Source organism: Penaeus chinensis, chromosome 41 (genome assembly GCF_019202785.1).
Source record: "Penaeus chinensis breed Huanghai No. 1 chromosome 41, ASM1920278v2, whole genome shotgun sequence".
Taxonomy (NCBI): Eukaryota; Metazoa; Arthropoda; class Malacostraca; order Decapoda; family Penaeidae; genus Penaeus; species Penaeus chinensis.
The window spans coordinates 17,373,888-17,388,887 of NC_061859.1; the positions used below are offsets into that span (position 1 = coordinate 17,373,888).

The 15,000-nt window shown below is 50.3% G+C and overlaps 1 protein-coding gene across 4 annotated transcripts in view; it reads right to left on the bottom strand.

The window, feature by feature from the left end:
- Positions 1–15,000, bottom strand: part of LOC125047436 (rho guanine nucleotide exchange factor 10-like) — a 367,122-nt gene that overhangs the window by 78,490 nt on the left and 273,632 nt on the right. Inside the window, exon 1 of one of the 4 annotated variants that reach the window (XM_047645638.1) lies at positions 3,216–3,331. The exons of 1 other annotated variant lie outside the window; for it this stretch is intronic. The gene's annotated coding sequence lies outside the window, so the exon portion shown is untranslated. Of the gene's footprint in view, positions 1–3,201; positions 3,332–15,000 lie in introns of those variants that run through there. 2 more of the 4 variants (XM_047645641.1, XM_047645640.1) reach the window with 2 other exon arrangements.

A 15,000-nucleotide genomic window follows, 5' to 3' on the forward strand; every position in this document is an offset into this window, starting at 1 on the left:
CAAGTCGAGCTCAAAAGTGGTGACGAAAGACTGCAAAACTCCACGTCCACCAGAAGCGAGATTAGCAAGGCCATGCCCACCACAACATAAAACCTCTAAAGTAAACATGCAGCAGAGGAACCCAACGCAGCACAACTACATGACCCGACAATAACACACACTGCCAGGCATGACAAGTTCCCACACTGGGGACCGTGAGGGCAACTACCGTAATGTTGTCTGGCATTTGAGTGCCTTCCCTCATGATCGATGGTGCCCACTTGCCAGCCCACTCGCTATCCCACTCACGATCCGGGCCTTTCATTGCACTGGGCACCATGGCCTCATTTTAAGACATATTTCTAGGTGCCCACTTCACAATACCCTTATTCTATATCCCTTCATATTTCACCTTTCTGTTTTATTTTTTGTCATTTCAAGGTGCTACTTGTTGAAAATATTTGTATTTCTATTTTTCTTCACAGCTCGTCCTTGGAAAAAAAAAAAACTCGATATGATTCTCCCTCTCTACTCTAAATTTCGAAATACATAATACCCTTTACCCATACCCCTTTCCTTCATGAATCTGATCTTCTTCTGGCTGTTCAAGGCGTTACCTTTTCTTTTGATATCTGATCTTATTTTCCTTCCGTGCTCTACTGGCAAAACTCGATATCATATACCTGTTCTCTCTCTCTCTCTACTGCAAAATTCTAAATGCATCTTCTTTTTCTTCCTCTCTGTCTCTTCTTCCGTTTTCTTTCACTCTATCGCATCTAATATCCTCCACCGCTCCTATCTTCATCCCAGCGCTGCCCGTCATCTCCTCCCTCGGCCAAGTCAAACCAATCAAACGATCAAACCCAATCAAATTAAAATCCCTCGGCCCCTCGCCCCTAACCGATCCCTAAGGGGAGGCTGAGCGGAAAAGCCCTTGACCCTTCACATCTACCAATTCCAGGCCCCTAAAAAGTCGCGTATGACGACACGCCAGTATCCGAGGCTCTGCACGCCTCCGTTCGCCTCGGTTCACGGAAGAATGGTGAATCATGTGACACTGTGAAGCCAAATATATATATGTATATATATATATACACATATATATATATATATATGTGTAGTCACAAAAAATAATCTAACATGTACACATAAAAACAAACAATCTCTATCTTTCTTTCTTTCTTTCTCTCACGCACACGCACACGCACACGCACACGCACACGCACACGCACACGCACACGCACACGCACATATACACATACACATACACATACACATACACACACACACACACACACACACACACACACACACACACACACACACACACACACACACACACACACTCTTACTCACACTCACTATCACACACACTCACACTCACACTCACACTCACACTCACACTCACACTCTGGACGGATTTTGAATACTTCTGTAATGCGACAGCTCTCTCCTTACTCACCATTGCAGGACCACACCAAGAAGCAGAATGGACGTGACATATTTGCAGTATAAAGCAGGACAACATTACCAAAGGCGGGCGAAATCTTACAAGATTTATCCCAATGTTTCAAACATTTTCCAAAGACAACACAGATAGAACAGAATCTTGAGGTTTTAACACTTCAACACTTCACCATCATTTCTTCTCGACAAATACTGGACTTTCTTAGATCACTTCCTTTCAGAAGTTGCCGATTTAAAACAGATCCTTCCGTATATCCTTTGCCTCATCTACTACAAAAGTATTTACAGAACAAACATTTTCACAATGCAACAAGGCAAGTAGATTAATGTACACACGATCAACGGCAAACAGACATGCATGGAAGCACAGAAAGCACATCGTCCTGTCGGAGTTCGCGACACTGCAGGTCCCCAACAGACGCGAGACACACGGACACTGGGACAAGAAACACCGACTGACGCAAGAGTCGACGCGCGCGCCACTAACACTGTCGACGACGTCCCACCCTCAATGCTTAACTTTCACCCTATCACACATGCTCATGGCGTCCGCCTGAGATGAAGGGAGAACAGGAGGCGGCGGCGGCGTCCTTCGGCCGGGTAACGCATCGCCTCCCTCAGGGACGCATCACCTTGGCCTGCCACTGGTCATTTCCCAGGCAAGCTCCAAAATCCTACGTCACTGGTATTTCGCGGAATATTGCATGATGGGAGCCTAGTCCAATCTCTTCCATTTGGATTAAGCTTTCAACATCGGTTATCTAGAAGCCAATTGTGGCACCGTACTTGACTTGTCATTCAACAAAGCAGATTTTCATAAAAGGAATTCTACTTATAAGTAAATCCCTCTGATGGACCAAACTATTGGGAATAGATAACAGCACGACAATGGCGTACCAAATGAATACAAAATGAATTAAATTTTATTCGTACATGTAAAACTTCATTGGCATTGAGATTGAATTACTTTCCCCCAAATATGGATAAAATGAAGATAATCTACACGTGGTCTCAATTAGAAAATAAATCCTATAGTGCTCCGCGGAGGATTATACGAAATATCATCCGAAGGAACAAGAATAACAGCCAGCGAATTAGGCTTCACATTACACTGTAAATGTCTTTCGAAAGGTCTTGAATGTCAATTTATTATGCAGGCAAGTGATCTGTAACTCGTCCGAGATCATGCTGCACGCACTCACGAGCGTTATGCTTTTTGCGCCCTCTCCGCAAGCAGCGTCCGAGCCCTTCCAGGCGGGCCAGACCGCTGCCCGCCCGGCCCTTCCCTCCTGCCCACTCCAGCATCTGGTACGCACCGCCTCCACTTCACTCCGTTGCACGAGCCTCCACAGCCCAACTTCGCCTCCAGCCCTCCCTCCTTCACCCCTGGAGATGCTTCCTTGAACAGGCCTGGTGTTGCGACACCCTTGCCTAACCCAACGCACCAGGAGGGGGCTTTTCGGCTGCAGCTCTGCTCACAGATGGAAAGAACTCGGCTAGAAAAGTCGCACAAAACTCAAACTCGCTCTTTCTTTGTGCAACCATTTTCTCGACGCTTTTTAACTCTTGAGATCGTTTCACTCACTTCATTGCTCTTTATCATCTTGTAGCGACCCAAGACACACTCGCACGACTATCGGCATGCACACAACTTCATGACCGAATTTCATTTCTTTTCTCCGCCGTAGGGTTCACTACACACACTAACAGGGTTCGACGATGACACTGCGCCAACTAAATTCTACTCGCACACACTCAGCACTACAGACACAGAATCCAGGGTGCGGGCGCTGCTGCGGGCGTGAACGGCCAGGTGAGCCACGAAGGGAGGAACACAAAGCTGGCGTCGCTACCCGTGCGATCCTCCCGGTCCGGGCGCCGCTCCGCTACTGAATGACTCGGGAGACGGGCCCAGGGTGGCAAGCGGGCGGGAGGGCGGGAGGCGCAGGGCGGGTGGCAGGCCAGGCAGGCAGGCGCGAGGCAGCCTCATCACTGGGAGCGCCGCACCACCCTTCCACATGCCCCCTCCCCTTCCACCTTCTCCACACTTTTCCTCCACCTTCTCACCTACGACGCACGTTCACCGCGAAGGTGAACTTGCTCGTGTTAATTACTGCTTAAAAGTGCCCGCATATACCTGATGCCCTGTCCCCACATGTCTTCCATTACTATAAATACATAGCAGCAGCTGAACCTACTAAAACAGGGGCACCAGCTGTAACACGCGCAAACCGTGTTTACACCTCAGATACTACGGCCAGGCTGCACGCACTCGATGGCCACGGTGCAGGAACGCGGGACGAAAGGGTGAAGCAGAGAAGGTAGCGTCACTGCAAGCCTAAATGGCCCGTGATGATAATTTGTGAAGATAAAAAGGTGTCTGAAGAAAACGGCCTTTGCGAAAACAGTGTGGAAGTGACGTCAGCAGGACACTAAGGTGAGCCATTCATCAGGAGGAAAGAGTGGGAAGGAAGGTGAACGGCAGTGCCCTTCGCGGAAACGGGTGGCACTGCCAGATAAATTGGGCGTGAGCTGCAACTCGGCGAGGCTGCAGCAGGTGGGGACAGATGACCGGCCGTAAGCGTGAGATATGTGCAACCTGCGACGGCCCCGCCAAGCAGATAAACCGTCTCTGCTATCCCGCGCCCGCATCATGACCTGCACTACGACAGGAGAACATGGGCATCCCAGAGCGCTGTATCTTTCCTCGCGTTGTGCCAATGATGCTGCCAGCCGCCGCGAGAATCACGCACATGCTGGTACTTGGTCGCGACGATGGGCGAACTTCCTTGCCCCGCCTGCAATCACTTGCAACACTGACTCGCATCCTGGACCACCCTCACACGGCTCCTTCATGGCCCCCATCCTTCATGACCCATGGCTATTGTACGCTCCCTCCGACCTGTGCATTGCATGATCACAGCCTTTCCCCCCCCCCCTGTCTTGCATGAGTCCTTATCCAAGATGACCTAGGCTTCCCTTCTGGGGATGGAGGAGCTGGGGTTAGTGGTCGGGCACAGACGGTGATGATGATGGTAATTATTGATGATGATGATGATGACAATGATGGTTGATGATGATGATGATGATGATGATGATGATGATGATGATGATGATGATGATGATGATGATGATGATGATGATGATGACGATGACGATGACGATGACGATGACGATGACGATGACGATGACGATGACGATGACGATGACGATGACGACGACTGGCGATGGTGATACTGATGATGATGAGGAGGAGGAGAGACGGGAGGAGGAAGGGAAGGAGGAGGAAGGGAAGGAGGAGGAAGGGAAGGAGGAGGAGAGGAAAAGGAGGAAGAGGAGAAAGAGGAAAAGGAGGAAGAGGAGAAAGAAGAGGAAAAGGAGGGAGAAGAGGAAAAGGAGGTAAAAGAGGAAAAGGAGGTAAAAGAGGAAAAGGAGGAGGAGGGAAAGGGCGAGGTAGAGGAGGAGTCCGAAAAGTGGAGGAGTGGCCGGAGAGGAAATTGACGGCCGATGACAAGGAAGTGGTGGGGAAGGAGTCCGAGGAGGCGACGGAGGCGGCGGAGGAGACGGCGCAGGAGGCGGCCCGTGCGAGGGGCGTGGAGGCAGCCAGGGTCTGGGGTACACAACCTGGCCAGCTCAGGTGGGATGCTGGAGGTGGCCGCCGCTCCCACCATACCGGTTTACCGTCACCGGGAAGTGCACGTAACGGCTCCCAGGTGGGCAGCGCGCGAGTACCTGTACAAGCTCCACCTGCTGGGCCATCTGTCTAGCAGCTAGCGGGGCCGGCGGCGCGAAGGCAAAAGGTATGTAGGGCATGTTCGTTAGGAAGCTATACCCATCTGGGCATACTTAATGGAGGTAAAGAGGGTATGGCGAGCCTGCAGCAGATCAGGCCTCGTGGACCCTGACCTTGGTTAATATTAATCGCCATTCTTAATTCTTGAGTCACACGGCTCTCATTCAAGTCCTCGCTCGCCCTCGTCTCGCCCGTTCGTCCCCGTCCGATCTTTCTCCGTACTTTCACCCTGGCTTATCTCAGCGCCACTCGCAGCCTATGTGCACTCCCCGAGCCACTCCCTCGCCTCGGTTGAACTTAATCCTTGCCTCGATCTTCGCTTCACCTACATGCCTCCTCACGACCCGACCTTCTGGCAAAACTCAATTTCCCGGATTTCTTCTCGTCACTTTGCCCATTAACGAGCCCGAACTCTATTTATTGTCCCCCCCTCTGCTCAGTTTTTTTCTTGTCTTTGTCTTCTGATTCTCTTCAGTCTCTCTTTTTCCCTTTCGTCTCTACTTGCGTGCGTGTCAGCCACCTGTGCGCACGGATACAAAAAAAATAATTAAATAATTGGGTCGTTGTTTACAGCAGCGAACAAGTGCAGTCATGTGAGATAACTTGTGAAATTCTACTCAGGTATTCTCTTTTCCCCGAACTCGCACTTCACTTTGGGCAAGGCCTCGTCAGCGCGGGCAGGAGAGCTGATCATGTTTGCTGATGCGGCGCCACGACCCACGTGACGGGCCATCACCGAGTCGCCACGTCTATCGCCTTCTCAGGTAAGAGGGACACGGTGTCGCCATGGTGGTTTAATAGAGAACATGAACATGGCAACTTCATATGATGAGCATGGTAGATAAACAAATACAGGAATACAGAAGTTCAATATCCCTTTAGGAGTAGAGCAATTTTCTGTCCTAGAGAAACAGCTTGAGACATCCAACAAGAGCACGGCACATCGCCTCCTCCTCTCTCAATTTTTCCTCGATGTGCTTTTCTAATAATAAAGGCAGTGTACATAAACAATTACAAGGAAAAAAAATAAACGAAATGATAACAACGAATATCAGACAGTCATGACCTTCACGTCTAAATCAACTCTCATCACCCTCAAGCGCTCTCTAATCCCGCCACGAAGGGATCTCCACGTCAACTCCCCCAGCATCTTCCCCGAGATGATTCACTTTTTCCTTCCACTTCTCGTCCACTATCCCTTTGTCAGCTTTCATCACGCTTCCTCGCCTATTCCTCCCTTCCTCCGATTCCTTTCGGTCCTTCCATCTCCCTAGTATTCTTATGCCTCTCCTCTCCCTACCTTTTTCATTTCTCCTTTTCTCTCTACTTTTCTTATTCGTCATTTCTCCCTACATTTATTATTCTTTCCTTCTCCATACCTTTCACATTCCTCTCTTCTCCCTACCTCTCTTATTCTTCCTTTTTCCCTACCTTTATCACCCCCCCCCCCTCTCCATACCTTTCACATTCCTCTCTTCTCCCTACCTCTCTTATTCTTCCTTTTTCCCTACCTTTATCACCCCCCCCCCCCCTCTCCATACCTGTCATATTCCCTGTCTCCTTACCTCTTTTCTCCCTATTCCTTCTATTCCTCCCATCACCCTACCTCTCTTATTTCTCCCTTCTCCCTACAATTATTATTCATTCCTTCCTACTTTTCCTACCCATCCCTTCTCTTCCCAACCACTCTTATTCCTCCCCTCTCCCTACTTCTCACATTTCCCTCTTCTTATTACCTCCCTCCTCCCTATCCTTCTATTCCTCCCTTCTCCCTTATCTCCGAAGCCGCCGCCGCTAACCTCCCTCCCTGCGCCTCACCCTCCGCGCGACACCGCCGAGGGAGGCTGGCAAGCTGCCCGACCCGATGCTGGCACAGGCTCTGTTTATTTGTTTGTTTGGAGATTCGTGGGAGATAGATATGGGAGAGGAGGGGAGGGAGGAGGGGAGGGAGGAGGGGAGGGAGGAGGGGAGGGAGGAGGGAGAGGAGGGGAGAGAGGAGGTTAGGGAGGAGGTTAGGGAGGAGGGAGGAGGGAGAGGAAGGGTAAGAGAAGAGGAGAGAGGAGGGAGGGAGGGGGGGAGGGGAGAGAGGAGGATAGGGAGGAGGGAGGAGGGATAGGAAGGGTAAGAGAAGGGAAGAGGGGAGGGAGGAGGGAGAGGAGGGGAGGGAGAGGAGGGGAGGGAGGAGGGAGAGGAGGGGAGGGAGGAGGGAGATGAGGGAGAGGAGGGGAGAGAGGAGGGAGAGGAGGGGGCAGAGGGGACAGAGAAGGGAGAAGAGAGGAGGGAGAGGGGGGGAGAGAGGATGGGAGCAGGGAGAGGAAGGGGGATGGGATGAACAGGAGACTGCGGAGGAAGGGGGGGGAAGGGAGAGAGGAGAGGGGAATGGAAGGGGAGTGGGAGGGGAGGGGAAATGAGGAGAAGTAGGGAAGGATGTAGAAGAGGGGAAGAAGAATTGGGTAGGAGGGAAGAGAGGAAGGGAGATGGATGGGTGAATGAACTGAATGAACGGGAAGGGAAAGTGAATGGGGTGGATGAAAAGAGGACGGGAGGGAGGGATGGGGAAGGGGGGAGAGGGAAAGAGAAGAAGAGAAAGAGTGAGGGAGAGGGAGGGAGGGAGGGCTTGGAAGAAAGAGAAGAAGAGGGAGAGAGGGGGAGGGGGAGGGGAAAGGGAAAGGGAATGGGGGGGGGAGAGGGAGAGAGAGAGAGAGAGAGAGAGAGAGAGAGAGAGAGAGAGAGAGAGAGAGAGAGAGAGAGAGAGAGAGAGAGAGAGAGAGAGAGAGAGAGAGAGAGAGAGAGAGCGAGCGAGCGAGCGAGAGAGAGAGTGGGAGTGAGTGAGTGAAGTGAGTGAGTGAGTGAGAGAGAGAGAGAGAGAGAGAGAGAGAGAGAGAGAGAGAGAGAGAGAGAGAGAGAGAGAGAGAGAGAGAGAGAGAGAGAGAGAGAGAGAGAGAGAGAGAGCGAGCGAGCGAGCGAGCGAGAGAGAGAGAGAGAGAGAGATAGAGAGAGAGAGAGAGAGAGAGAGAGAGAGAGAGAGAGAGAGAGAGAGAGAGAGAGAGAGAGAGAGAGAGAGAGAGAGAGAGAAATTTATATATATATTTATTTATATATATATATATATATATATATATATATATATCACTAGATGTTGATATAAATATGTACATATATAAATATATATATATATAGTTATTCTAATCTGTCTTCTCTGCACTCACTACCTCACTAACTCACCCACTCTCTCTCTTACTGCAAATAATTGAGTGAGTGAGTGACTTAATGACCGCCTTGCCGGATGCTGCAGCGCGCGAATGCATGACCTGCACCTGTTTCCTACCTGTCAACTCCTCTTTTTATCCGCTCTTCTTGCTTCTCTTACTTTCCCCTTCTGCATGACCAACGCGAGAGCAAAGCGCGAGCTCGAACCACACCCTCCGCCGTTCTTATGCGTCCGTTCCCTTGCCTTAAAAAGAGTGACTCATCCTGACTCCTGGCCCCCCTAAAAGGCTGGGAAGGTTCAAGGATGAGCCTGAGATAATGCGTGATGTAGAAGGATCATGGAGATTGCCCCGCTGGACGGTATGGGACCAAGCTCTACTTGCTTCCGCCTTTTTTCTTGTTGTCTCTCTCTCTTTCTGTTCTCCTTTCTATCTCTTCTTACCGTCTCAATCTGTCCCTCCTTCTTTCTCTCTGACTATTTCCCTCCCTCCTTTCTTTCATATCTTCCCCTTCCTCTCCTCTGTCCCCCTGCCTCCTACTTTCGGTCCATAACAAAGGCAGAGGAATCCATGCGACACAGGGACGTGAGCATGGAGGGCGAGGCAGGCCGTCTAGGTGTGAGTGAGCGCCGGGAAGTAGGCAAGAGCAAGGGTGCAAGCAGGGTGTGCAGAACAAGCCCTGCAGACGGCGGGATACGGGTAACCTAGTTAGCCACAGGGCGTAGCAAGCGTCCCGCCACTGGCGTCTGGACGATATCACCAGCAAGGTTGCCAAGCGGAGGCTGCTCTCCGTGTCCAGCAAGTCCGGCGCTTTGCACAATGAGCAGTTCATCTCCGGAGTGCCTCGTCGCAGAGGACACGTCGCGTCAAAGCAGGTCTTAGTTACATCAACGGAAGGATTGAGGTTCCTTGCGCTGGCGGTCGCGTGTGATGAAATGTGACCCCTGCCATTCCATGTCGCGGCTTAACAAGGTAAAAGCAATATATTAGCTTGTGAAAGCCAGCGGCGTGTTTATTGCCACTCGGGTGAGTTGCGACGGTTACACTGTGCTCGGCCGGGCTCCATTTATCGTCTCGCTCCTACTCCGCTGCACAAAACATGCAATATTCATCCTGTTTATCTTAACAACAACTTCTAAATGGGAACGAGCCCCTGCCGGTCGCGAAAATATCGGGCGACACAGACGTCGCACCCTCGTCGTGTCATTTACCTACTGTTTACGGAGCGGCTCCTGCCAATAAAGTTGCTCGTTAGGAATATTTTCCCTCAATTCAGTTCATGAACGTGCACGACATTTTGACAAGAGAAAATAAAGGAACCAGAAAAAAAAAAAAAAATCCAGAAAATCAGTGCCACTCTCCCCTTTGTCACTGGGGAAAATAAATCAACTTACAACCTTATCATCACTTCATCAGGGAGAACTAATTTTGCTCCGGATCAAGCCATTAGCGAAATAATATTCATCTAATTCGATCTCATTAAAAGACAGACGTGTCCAGTTCATCAAACTAGACATTCTTCTATTATCAGGATTTTCCGTGATCTACTTTGTATTTCTGGCGTGACTTTAACCGAATGATGAATCACCTGACTTGTACGGAGATCAATTATTTTGGCTATTGCTGATCAGGAGTAGAATGGAGTAAGTGTGAACAAGACTTGTTAATGCGCACATCTTGACTTAAAAAAATATTATATTTCCGCACAGTGGATGGCGAGTCCTGCAACTTAATGAAGTAAACATGTCTTGCATCTGCGGCGTTATGACAAGTGGCCGACAGGAAGCTTCCAAACGTTTCATGATTCACGGCTCCCTCGCCTCCCCTGCACGAGGCGCGGCACAGCGGAGACCACGCAGCTGCTCGGAGAACGGGCTTGTTATGTCGGATTCAAGCTGACCTTCGCCCTCCTCCCCCCTGGCACTCATCGATAAAACTTCCCTCAGATGAAGACGGCTACAAGTTTCAGCCATTTGTTCCACATCAACAATAACATCAGTGACAATAACGCGAGGCCTCGGCAGCTTTAGGACATGAGTCAAGACCTAAAGAGGTGACACTGACGTCAAAAGAGCAAGAAATGGGCGTCATACTTCAACCTACCTCATAACACACATCTTGTTACTCATCATGAGGCTTGTAAAGGAGAGAGAGGGGGGGGGGGGGTAGATGGATGGGGAGTAAATCAAAAGGTAGACGAGAGATACTGGGAGAAACAGGGTGATAGCGTGATGCGCGAACAGAGGGAATATGAAAAATGATAAAAGATAGAAGAAGAAATTTTTAAAAAAGGAAAAGAAAAAAAAAAAAACGTAGTTGGATGGAAGTGAAAGTAAATTACAAGGGCAAGGAACTCCACGACCGCGAGAAGGGTGTAGCTGTGGAGGGGACAAAAAAAAGAAGAAAAAAAAAGGTTGGCCTAGGTGTGTGGGACGACTGAAGGATAACGACCGGTGGGAGGGGAGGGAGGAGGGTGTGTATGGCTCCGGTGCCGTCCGCTGTAGGAATCTTCTCTCCGTCCGTGAAGGAACTGACCACTCAGCGGAGGACGCAAGGAGCTGCGCCATCATCCTGACTGATTCCCCTGAGCATAAAAAGCTCAATCGATTTCATACCCAAAATCAATCATCCTCCCATATGGCTATCTTGCATCACTCCTTCAAGCGATACACTAGTCACACCCTCGGAATATCTTACTCGGGGAACACAACACCCAGAATACAGCATTGTCTAATCCTCAAATATTTTCGAAATATTTAGAGACACGCACGGCCGCCAAGGGACTCGTCACCCGCGGACCAGGCTGATGGTTCACTCTACATTTATAAAACCTGCATGATGAGTCTGTAACACAAACAAATGGTATTACTAAGTGCTCCTTTATATCACGGGTACCTGCCACGACCACGACTTCGTACCCGAGGAGGCAGCTGATGCCGCAGGATGGTGATGATGCTGATCATGATGATGATGAGCGATAAAGATAATGATGGTGGATGATGATGGTGATGACGATGGTAATTGATACTGGTAGTGATGGTGTTGATGCGAAAAGATAAAAAAGGAATAAGAAGAGGCTGAGGCTGCTACTGATGAGGAGTATGAGTAAGAGGATGATAATAAGGAGGATGTGGACGAGAACGACGACGGCGGAGGAGAAAGAGAAACTGCGACTAGCGAAGAGGGAATCCGCTAAACCGCCTTTTCCCTTCGCCTGAAGCGCCGTCAGTGCCACGGCTCTTAATTACTCCGAACGGGTCATTACTCGCCGGGTGTCACTCCAAACGCGCGCGCCCACTCCGCCGCCCACCCGCAAACGGGCCTGACTCATCTTGCATAAATACCATCTCTCCAGACTACTGCCGCCTCGTCGTAGGGCTGACGGGGAGGGAGACGGGCCGGAAGAAGAGCCTGGTCACGAAAGGCTGAGGGGGTTGAGGAGCGACCCTGAGACAATGAAGCTGTGTGGGAGCCCGTCTCTCTCCCCTCTCCCCTTCTTCCCCTCTCTCTAGCCGTTTCCCCTTTTACATTCTCCTCATCTTCTCCCCTTTTCCTTCCCTTACTCTCCCCTTCTTCTGCCCTTCCTCTCGCTTTCTTCTTCCCCTCCCTCTTTCCCCCATTTCCCCGTCTTCCTATCACTCTTCCCCTACCTCCCTTTTCACCGCCACTCTCTCGCCTTTTTCTTCCTCTCCCTTTCTCTCTCTCCTTCCCTTCTCTCTCCCCTTCTTCTTCCCCTCCTTACCCCCTTCTTCTTTCCCTCCCTCCCCCCTTCTTCTATCCCTCCATTTCCCTTTCTTCTTCCCCTCCCTTTCCCCCTTTTCTTCCCCTTCTTCTTCCCCTCCCTCTCCCCTTCTTCTCCCCCTCCCTCCCCCCTCTACTTCCCCTCCCTCTCCCCTTCTCCTTCCCTTCCCTTCCCTTCTCCTCCCAATCCCCCCTTCGTCTTCTCCCCCTTCCTCCCTCTATCCCCAGTGTTTATGATTATGTAAATGGCTGTATTTGTTTGAATTCACAGCTTTGTGGGCCTTTGTTTGTGTTCATGTTTATAGCAGGATGCCTGTTTATGTTTGTGTGTGTTCGTCTGTAAAATTCTTTGACACGTTCTTCAGTACATACGCTAATGTATAAATGATAAATGAACAAAACAATAATAATAGGTAAAATACTACTAACAATATACAGAAGAAATCAATAATAATGCTACACAATTTTGCATCAAAACGTAATAAACACCACGACAAAAATAATAGCAATAATAAAGCAAAATAAACAGTCCGCCAAAAGAGCACGCAACGAGGCCATGCACTCGTTTTCCCCTCTCACTCTTGCTCTCTTTTCGTTCATAAAGCCTTCCCCGGCCGGCGCCGCCTCCCTATATCCGGCCCGACATAAATATTCCGGAGGAGGACAAAGATTTTTTCACGCGGCCCAGCTTCTCATAAAGGCAGCCAAGCCTTATCCCCGTGGGCTTTCGGGAAGGCTTTGAGGGCGCCCTAGCAACAGCCCAATTCAAAGCGCTGGATCCGAGGTCGTTCTAACATCATGAGGAAAGGGAGGGGAAAGGAGCGGAAAGGGGGAGGGGGTAACAAATCGCCATGTTTTAAATTTTGAGTGCGCTATGACCTCATTTCCTACTGCGTGGAGGGTACGCGCTTCACGATTAGCTCGTCCTGTTATAAACGAGACGTATCATTACTCTTTCATAATGGAATGAAGAAAAACAGATCACGACGTCACCATTCGCGGAGAAACGACTTGCTTTGCAATCGCACCACGCACCTGCAACACCGCTCCCCCCCTAACCCTCCCCCCAACGCACCACACACACACACACACACACACACACACACACACACACACACACACACACACACACACACACACACACACACACACACACACACACACATATACACACACACACACACACACCCTCGCCACGACGACACACACCTCCTCATAACACGTCCCTTCCAGCCTTATTCTCCTTCCTTCATACGTTTCCTAACCTTTCTTGCCTTTGCTAACTCTTTTTTTTTTTCCTCTAATTTTTCTCTCTTCCTTTTCTTCTACCTGGGACTTATTTTCCAGCACTTGTCACCAGGTGAACGTACGTAGTCCCCGACGCGCACTAGGTCGCCCTCGAACTGATGGCCCTCTGGCGTGCGAGTGCCCATTAGGCCGAGCTGAAAGGATGACGTCTATTAAAGAGGCGGATATGTAGTGCGGGGGCTGAGGCGGAGGCTGGGAGCGCGGACCATGTGGGCGAAAGGCCGGTGTGGGGGGAGGGGAGGGGCTGGTGTGTGTGCGGGGATGGGGGAGAGGAAGGAATGGTGTGGGGGAAAAGGGAAGGGCTTGTGTGGGGGTATGGGGAAGGCTGGTGTGGGGGAAGGGGAAGGCTGGTATGGGGGGGAGAGGAAGGGTTGGTGTAGGGATATGGGGAAGGACTGGTGTGAGGGTATGGGGAAGGGTTGGTGTGTGGGTATGGGGAAGGGCTGGTGTGGGGGGGGGGAGGAAGGGCTGGTGTGCGGGTGTAGGGGTATGGCAGAAGGTGTGTGAGTGTGTAGGATGAGTGGTATGGGGAGAGGGGCATAACAGAAGGAAAGGGTGGTATTGTGATGGGAAGGTGAATATGGTATGGAAAGGAAGTGGTATGAAAGGGAACGGGTGGTATGAGAGGAAGTGGTAGTATGAGAGGGAGGGTTAGTATAAGGGGGAGGGGGCGTGTGTAGGTTGTGTGGGGGTATGGGGGAAGGGGTGGCTGGGGGGTATAGGATGGCATGGGAGGGGGGGAACAGTGGGAAGGGTACGAAGGAGGGAGGCGATGGGAACGCAACGGCAGACTTTAGGAATGAAGAGAACGGATTGGCAAGGGGATTGTTCGATACCGAAGATCGCTGCCTACATTAGAAAAAAAGAGCAATGAAGTCTTCAGTAATTTAAGGACGATTCATCTACTATGACAGATCAGCCATGACCCTCTCTTTCCTTCCATTTACTTACCTCTCATTTCTCTCTCTCTCTTTCTCTGAACTTCCTCTTCCTTCTTCCTTCCCCCACTTTGCCCTCCCATCTCCCTCCCTCCCTCCCTCTCTTTCTCACGCACGGACACACACACAAACACACACACACACACACACACACACACACACACACACACACACACACACACACACACACACACACACACACACACACACACACACACACACACACAATATCACTACCACATAACCAACTCCGCCTCATACCACCAACCGCTCCAACATGACCTTATGTTCCTCCAGCCTAACACAATTACCATGAATCATGCTCTGCAGTATAGCACAATCGCGTCCAATAAAGGCTAATTACCATCAATCAATATTGCATTTTCATACAGTGTGAAACTCATTGCACTCTTAATGATAAACGGCGAAAGGCAATTGCACCGGGGACTAATACCGCGCTATACTCCTATTCTTTCGTCTGTTAATACCAATCCAATTTGTATATTCACAATGAAATTTCCCGAGCGATTCTACCTAACACCTTCGAACAACAACAGACGATGAC